The 8906-nt window shown below is 33.9% G+C and overlaps 1 pseudogene; it reads left to right on the forward strand.

Annotated features, from left to right (window-relative positions):
- The first annotated feature begins 570 nt into the window (after positions 1-570).
- On the forward strand, positions 571-2098 carry LOC136419022 (piggyBac transposable element-derived protein 4-like; annotated as a pseudogene).
- The last annotated feature ends 6808 nt before the right edge of the window (positions 2099-8906 follow it).

Genomic DNA, 8906 nt, shown 5'->3' on the forward strand with positions numbered 1-8906 from the left:
TACTTTTCCCAAAGCTAGTATGGTATATTCTAACTTTTTATTGCGAATTAAACAGAAAATATTATATTTTGAATAAGCATCGACAATCACTAGGATATGCGTACATTGATCGGATTTCACTAAAGGACCAGCATGATCGATGTGCCATGTCTCAAAGGGTTTAGTAGTCTTTTCTTCTAACTAATGTAAACCAACTTTCTTGCTAGTGTGAATTACTTATTGTGCAAACTCGGCAATTTTTGATATATTTTTTAAACGTTTGACCCCTTTTTGGCCAGTAGAATTCCATCTTTAACCTTTCTGTGCACGGATCAGGTCTTATATGCCCAACGTATTAGATATTCGATTTCCATAGCCTTGTTCGTGTTGGGTTTGTTTACGGTTTCGTCCCCCTCCATACTTTTGCACTACTAGGTGTAATATTTACCGCCTTATACTGCATCAGTTTACATTGATACGTACGAAAAGAAAGAACAATTTCGGTATCTCAGGCCCAAACCCCTTCCAAAAGGTTTTTTTTCTTAAAACATTTTTTCAAGAAATTAATTAATTGCAATTGTATTTCAGAAAATGAGTTGTTTTTATGAGGCAAAGATTCTCAAATTGCAAAAATTAGCTAAAGTCCCGAATGACCTTGAATTTGATGAAGGTAAAAAGTCTGAAACCGAAATTGATTATGTCATGCAAAGTGATCACAATCCCGACACAGAGTAGGAATTATCTGATAACGAAATAAATTTAAAAAACATTTCAAAAGATGTTCAAAGAGGTACACAAGATCATCTTTATTACAAAAGTAAAGATGGTACAAGATCGAAAAAAGTTGTCCCTCAAGAAATGTTAGAACAAGGTAGCATAATTTGATAAGTAAGCTGCCAAGCGTTATTGGTGATGCAAAGAATGCTAAAAGTCCATTAGAATGTTGGAAATTATTTTTTGATAAAGATATTTTAGATAAAATTGTAAACTGCACTAACATATTCATAATGAATATTTCTCACTTATATGTATAAGGATAAAACAGGTGTAAGACCTACTGATTCTTGTGAAATAAAAGCTCTACTTGGATTGTCATATCTGGCTGGAGTTCTACACAGTAATTATCTTTCAATTTACGAATTATGGGAGACGAATGGGACTGGGATAGAAATGTTTCCGACTACAATAGCGCTGAGAAGGTTTAGGTTTCTACTGATGTGTCTACGATTCGATGATTTGGCAACCAAGGCTAACAGAAAATCTTGCCACTATTAGAAAGGTATTTCAAAATATAAACGAAAATTTTAAAAAACATTACAGTATCGGTGCATATGCAACGATTGACAACATGCTTTGAACTTTTAGAGGGCGTTGTTGCTTTCGGATGTATATGCCGAAAAAACCACCAAGATATGGCATAAAAATGTTTTCCCTGACAGACGCAAGAACATATTATACACTAAATATGGAAGTGTACGTTGGAAAGCAACCATATGGTGAATTTTCTGTAAGCAATACAGCTAAGTCTGTAGTGGAAAGGCTATGTGAACCAATTAGTCAGTCGTATAGAAATATAACTATCGACAATTGGTTTACGTCAGTAGATTTAGGAATGAGTTTGTTAAATAATCACAAACTTACTATTTGGGGCACAATTAAGAAAAATAAACCCCAAATCCCTGCGGAATTCATAAATTTACGGAGACTTCCAAAAATCAGTATATTTGGCTTTACTGAAAACATGACACTGGTATCATATAATCCAAAAAGAAATAAACCTGTAGTACTTCTATCTACAATGCATCACAATGATGAAATTGATAAACCTACTGGGGATGAAAATAAACCAGCAATGATATCATTGTATAATGTGACAAAATGCGGAGTAGATTCGGTAGACCAATTGCGTTCTACTTATAACGCAGCCAGAAGAACAAGAAAATGGCCAATGACTATTTTTTATAGCTTACTGAATGTTGCTACTATCAATGGTTTTATTGTATATGAATCCAATAATAATTTTACTCCTGATAATGAGTTTACAAGAAGAAGAATATTTCTAAAAGATCTTGCAAAAAAATTGTTAGTGGACTATATGAAAAAACGAATAAGTTGCTAATATTTACCGAGAGAAATACAACGAAATACAGCAAGACTAAGCGGCATTGTTTTCACTGAAACTACTCAATCGCAAGAAAATAAGAAAGGCAGATGTGCCTTTTACAAAGATGGCAAAACCAGGTTTATTTGCAAAATGTGCCAAAAATTTATATTCATGCAACATTCTAACCCCATTTATGCAGTATGTTTACAAAATTTACCAAAATAATTGATATACAGAGTTACTTATAATTAGATGTCAGAATTTACTTTTATTATTTTTTTATTATAGAATTTATTTTCAGTTGATTTTTTTTTGTTATTTTTTATCAGAATACACATGTGATATAGTATGTTGAACGATAATTTGTAAGCAAAGTTATCAAATAGACGTCTTTTGTTTTATTGCGTTATTTCTAAAATAGGTGTGTCTATGAGACCCAACCCGTTCCGTTATGTAAAATTATTTTACCCATTCACAGAAGGGTTAATTTTGATATTGCTTTTTCCCAGCCTACATGAGCGGCATCGTCATGAAAAGTTTTTATAACCAGTAACCTCCCAGCAACTGATACAAAACATCGAAAGCCATTGTCATGTTTAGTTGATTTTTGCGCTACATAATAGACTAATCCATCCTTGATTTGGAATCCATAATTTAATTGATTATGCTGTTGTTGACAAAAAAGTCATCTGATTGAAATTCTTTTATAGTCTTTGATTGCTTCAATGCTTTACGTTTAATGCTTACGAGAAGAACTGTTGGGTTTCGACTCATATAATCAACGTGTCCCATTTTGCATCGTAGTCGATATTCTATACTAAAATTGAAATATTGTAATCTGACCTACCATCTGGCTACCCTTGAATGTAGATTTTTCTTGAGGGCTAAGGCTCGTACCGAATTACAGTCAGTGTAGATAGTTAATGGGATACTACACAAGTACATCTTAAAATGTTCTGCGCCTTCCACAATAGCAAGAATCTCCAAATCGTATGAGTGACATTTTGCCTCGCATTGAGTGGTTTTTCTACTGAAATAAGTAATCGAATAAAACATTCCATTTTCTTTCTGCATCACAGCAGCAGCAATTTCTACAGCACTGGCATCTGTATGCAGTTCCGTGGGCAAGTCTGGATGAAATATTTTCAGAATTGGTTGTGTTATTAGTGTGTATATTATTTCTTTCCGAATACGTTCTTGTACATCGCTCCACTCAAAAAAACATTTTTTTGCAGTAATCGGTTTATTGAAGCAGTTAATATAGAAAATACTTTTATAAATTTTCTAAACTACCCAGCGAGGCCTATAAACTGTCGAACACCTCTAAAGTCTTTTGAAGGGCAAATCTTGGTAGAAGCTTCAACTTTTCGATAACTAAGTTTGATTGTTCCATTTCCAATTATAGTGCCCAAATTTTCAATTTCGGAAGCCAAAAATGTGCATTTTTCCCAATTTAGAGTAAATCCAGCTTTTGTAAATTCTTCCAAAACTTGTCGTAGGTTGTTGAGTCCTTTCTCAATTATTTCTGAGGCAATCATAACGTCATCTAAATAGACTTGCGCTATACTGTCCTTCAGTTTGCCTAAGGCTTTGTTAATTGCTCTTTAGTAACAAGGTGGTACATTCGAGAACCCAAATAGCATACGATTATATTCGTAGTGACTATCAGGTGTCACAAGGACAGTGAACTATCGTGAGGATTCCTCAATCTCGATTTGATGAAAACCGGATTTAATATCAAGGACCGTAAAATACTTCTTTTTTCTCAATGCATCCAGCTGACCGTGTAAGTTCAATAAAAGAAAGCGATCCTTGACGGCTTTAGAATTTATTGCCCTGTAATCGACACATAACCTCAAGGATCCATCTTTCTTCTTAATTAAAACAATGGGACTTGCATATTGTGATGAACTTTCTCGAATTATGCCTTCACTTAATAAATCGTCTACAATTTTCTTCAGTTGTATACGTTCAACATATGCTAATCGACATAGTCGAAAGACTATCGGAATGCTATCATTTAACTTAATGCACAATTTTCCAGCAGTTACTAAATTCTGTATGACGGAGACTCTGTTTGGTAAAATAGAGCTGAGCTGAAGGTCAATGTCATGATTTCTAAGGACGATTTCCAATCTTTCACGACATATAACATCCTATCCTATAAAGGCATCCACTTCGGGAATTGTAAAATTGTTAACTAAAAAGTCTATTTCAATAGTTGCTTCCTGAAGGCTTCCGAGTAATACACATCTTCCTAGAACATTAACTTTTCCATTGACCGGTCCAGCCAAAGTCATGTCATAGGGAACTAGACTTCCATTTACTCGTCGAATAACACGTTCATGAATAATGGAAACGTCAGCTCCACTATCCAAATAGGAGAAGGATTCGGATTTATCATTGCTTGTGACTATGGATTCGAGCATAATAGTACATCTTTGTACAATATATCAATACGCAATGTTTTTGACTTGCCATTTTTTTTTCCAGCAGCAACTTTCTTCGTGGCCGCTCCTTTTCCAAAAATTACATTCAACAGCAGGTTTCTTAGAAATGTTTATATCAGTAGTTTTTAATCCCGAAGTGAAATGGCGACAATTTTCTTTCTTGTGGCCTGTTTTTTCGCAATATTAACATTTGCCACTAAATATATTATTGGTCCTACGTCGCTTAAGGAACGCTGAGTCCTTGTTAGAATCCTTGACAGGTTTTCGTTTCAGTGCTTCGTGAAGTCTTAGTATCGTCAGCTCAGCTTGGTTAGCAGAATTTTGCAGCCGAAAACTTTGAACAACAGAGTTGCAATTTATTCCTTTTATTACAATAAATAAAACTTTTTCCATGGTAGTTCAGCGTAGAAGCGGTATAACTCTTGTACTTTAGCTCTTGCAAATTCGCTGAAGGTCTCAAATTGTGAACATCCTATTTCATAAGCTATTTTAAATTTATCACCCCACGACTCGTGGTCCGAAAATGAGCTTAGTAAATCAGCTTAAAATGTTTTCCAGTCCATAGACAAGGAAGCCCATCCTTCGTAGAAACACCGACCTTCGCCACGTAATGCCTGACCAGCTTTTAATATAGCTAAACAGCCATCAACGTTGTACTTATTTCGGAGAAGATTGACTTCACCCAATCACTTTTGTATGGAATAGTTACTTTTATTTGGATCAAAGGGAATGAAATCAAAACTCAATGGCTCCCTCACCTGACTTAAAACGGTAGGAGCATAACATTTGCTTTACTTACAGCAGTGGTGGCGGATTTTAATTTGGCCACTTTAGTAACCAAACACTGCAACGTCGTTTGCATACTCAGCAATGTAGGGACCAAGAAATTATTTACATCTCCTGCCTCCGCTGCACTACCATTGCCTCTTGAAGTACTTGGGCTATCGTTATTGTTTTCAACACTAAGTTTATCTTTTTCTGACATGTTACAAATACCGACACTAACAATCCAAAAGTTCACGATAAACATTTTTTTTATTACACTAAGTCAAAAATTTTTAAAAATGTCCACTTTCCTCGAACACGCGGTATATCCCACTTCTACCTACACCACTTCTTCTTCTATGTTAGGAAGTGGGTTAAAAATGAGACATTTTATCCCGAAAACAGTACTCTTCATTTTCAAAAAAAAAAAACAAAAACAAAACCGTGAAAGAAAATTATAAGGAGCCAAAAGACCCGAACAAAATAATTTTTCTTATTGTCCTACCTTGTTCTCTCTTGAAAACGCTCGGGCCCTGATTATATTAACATCATTAATATCAGGTTACACACTGAACCGTCACGCCAGTACGTTAAATCAGAAAAATAGGGTCGACTTGCAATACTATTGATAAAATATTTAATTACTCTAACATACATACATATTAATATGTATCTACATACTAAATTCTAGGTGTATACTACAATATTTAAAATAATCGGATATTTTGCTTTGTTTTTTAAGTGCAATAATTGAAGAATTCTTGACTATAGCTTTTTGTTGTAAATCTTTTAGTACAAGAATATCTGTAACGTTAAGATTATTTTCTTCAGCCTATTACAATCTCAATGTAAAATATTTTATTGCATCTACATGCTTAATTTTTTTGGCTGGATAACGACTTTTTCATCATCCCATCGTCTATAGCCTCATACTCAAGATCGCTATCCTCTATAACATTTTCTGCATTCTCAACCCAGTGGTTCCTTTCAACATTTGAATGAATCTCACCATCAATTTGTGTCAGCATGTTTGAAATGTCTTGGTAGCTATGGCTTATTTGCTGCCATTTCTTTTGTAATAAGCTTAGAGGATCTGGATCACAATCAGATAAATTTCCTGATAAAAGTTTGTACCAACACTTTTCTAAAGAGTTCGTTGCTACTGTTTACCATGAATTATGAAGTAAACAAACTGCATCCATAAGATTAATATTTTTAGGGTATTAAGCATTATCCCCGTTTTCGAATACTGAAAGAATATATGCTAAAAGGCTTTTTCAGTAATTTAGCTTCGTTAATCTGATAACATTTTGGTCCATAGGTTGAATTAAAGCTGTGCGGTTTGGTGACAGAAACAAAGTGAAAATCTTTCCATTTTCACTAATCAATTCCTCTTCAGAACAATGACTTGGTACATTGTTAATCAACAATAAGGCTTTTTTAGGAAGTTGTTGGTTTTTTAAAAATGACTTCATTTCTTTGCAAAACAAGTTGTGAAAACAGTCCTTAAAAATTGCACAAGTCATCCATGCATTACCGCTAGAGACATGCTCCACAGGTAAAGTTTTGTTCTTGAATGCCCTTGGATTCTTAGCTTTTCCAATAACAAGAAGTCGAAGTTTTTGGGTACCATCGCCGTTTCTGCATGCTAGAAACGTGATTCGTTCTTTGCTTGTTTTCTTCCGGGCGCCGCTACTTCGTTGCTGTAAACTGAGGTTTTATCGGGCAGTAACTTCCAAAAAAGGCCCGACTGGTCAGCATTACAAATTTGCTGGGAAAGGAGCTCGTGAGCTTCTATTACTTGCCTAAGTTAAGCTATAAAAGAAGTTACAACAGATTCATCATTTGATAATTTCTCGCCGTAAATTTTAAGCTCAGCCTCAACCCATGTCTTTTTTTTAATTAAGTAGCCAGCCTCTGCTTGCAACAAATGTATCTTTTCCATAAATATTCTGGAAGGGTTGTCGAGCTTTGGCCCCTATTATTTCATATAAAGGAGGAATATGTTTTCTTCATTGTTTAATGAACTAAAATTACAATTCTTTTTCCGTCTTCGGATATTCTGCTTGCTGCAAGGTTTTACGAGAACCTAGCTCAGAATGACAAATTCCAATAAATCTAAAACATTGATTAGTAAATGTCATTATTAAAAGACATTCTAAAATAAACTAAACTTACCTCTCTATTTTATCCTCATTTTTTCTTATATCGAAAATAACAGACGTTTCGATGCCGTGCTGTAACGCAAGTAATTTACCACTAACACCATGTTTTAATTTGTCCAATATTTCACCTTTTTGTTTTATAGACGAAATAATATGTTTACATTTTGCCATTCTTCTACACAGACACAAACATGTAATTAAAATATAAATGACTTGGCGCTTTGAAATAACGCTATAATTAACCAGTTACAATAATTATACGCGATTTTAAAAATGCAACATTTTATTAACTTCTCTTTTACAAGAATAGAAGGTGAAATGCAAGAAGACCTTTTTTGGTGCAAGTGTTTTCGAAAACGTGTAGAGAGTAAGTTTCTTCATTACCCTTTTTCCTCGAGGACCAAACCTGGGAAAAATAAGCAAAGTTTGGTATCTTCCCATTTTGTTTTGATTGACTAATCAGAACACTGATTAAGTAGGTTTCCATGAATTTCAAATTTTTAGTTTAAAGGATAAAAAGATAGACCTTAAAAAGTTTTTGCAATTAATATCTTAACACATTGGCTCTGTAAAGGGCTAAGTCACTGATAACACCTTATGAGTGGCGAAAAAGTCATGGTATCTTAAGAATACGCGTGAATATTTCTACCTATAGATTCTCACGGTCAAAATCAGAAAATCCTTTAAGTTGAGCAATTTATACTTTTTAGATATTGGTTAATTCCGAAAGTACATAACAATGCCCTTAGGTTTCTATGATAAAATGAAAATAATACCGATAATATAAGAGAAGAAAACATTATATGGGGTACTTTACTTCGCGTTAAGACAAGTTAGAACCGATGATCGCGTATGTAACTATAGCAAATTCATATTACTAAATCATACGACCCAGATTACAAGGTACATAATTTAAATGTAGTGTCAATCCAGACCAACAATACTCAGATTAACATTCACCAGATTATTGAGTCTCTACTATATTACTTTCTTATAAAAAATAAAATTTTAAAAATATAATTTTTTATATAAACAATGTTCTTATTTCTGAAAGAGAACAAATAAAGCCCTTTGCCCATATAATTACATATTAAATACATTACAATACACTACCTTTTTGTTAATGGGTTAGGTTTTTCCGAGTCAAACTTCAAGCCAAATTATCTACTGAAGACTTGTCTTCTATGAAAGTTAAACGTATGGATCCATAAATAATGAACAATAATTCAACTTCAAATGCAAGGTTCAGCCGAAGTTACTTGTATTTCCATGGTCCCTTACTCATCAAAGATCCATCTATGAATCTTAAGCATGAGCTTGGTACTGTAATCTTCTTTGCACTTCCTAATTTGCTTTACCTTACCTTATACCAAATGCATTCTATGTATTATTTACTTCAGACCTATCAAAACAGCAAACCATCTTTTTTTGAGTGTGTAACGG

Source organism: Euwallacea similis, unplaced genomic scaffold (assembly GCF_039881205.1).
Source record: "Euwallacea similis isolate ESF13 unplaced genomic scaffold, ESF131.1 scaffold_57, whole genome shotgun sequence".
Taxonomy (NCBI): domain Eukaryota; kingdom Metazoa; phylum Arthropoda; class Insecta; order Coleoptera; family Curculionidae; genus Euwallacea; species Euwallacea similis.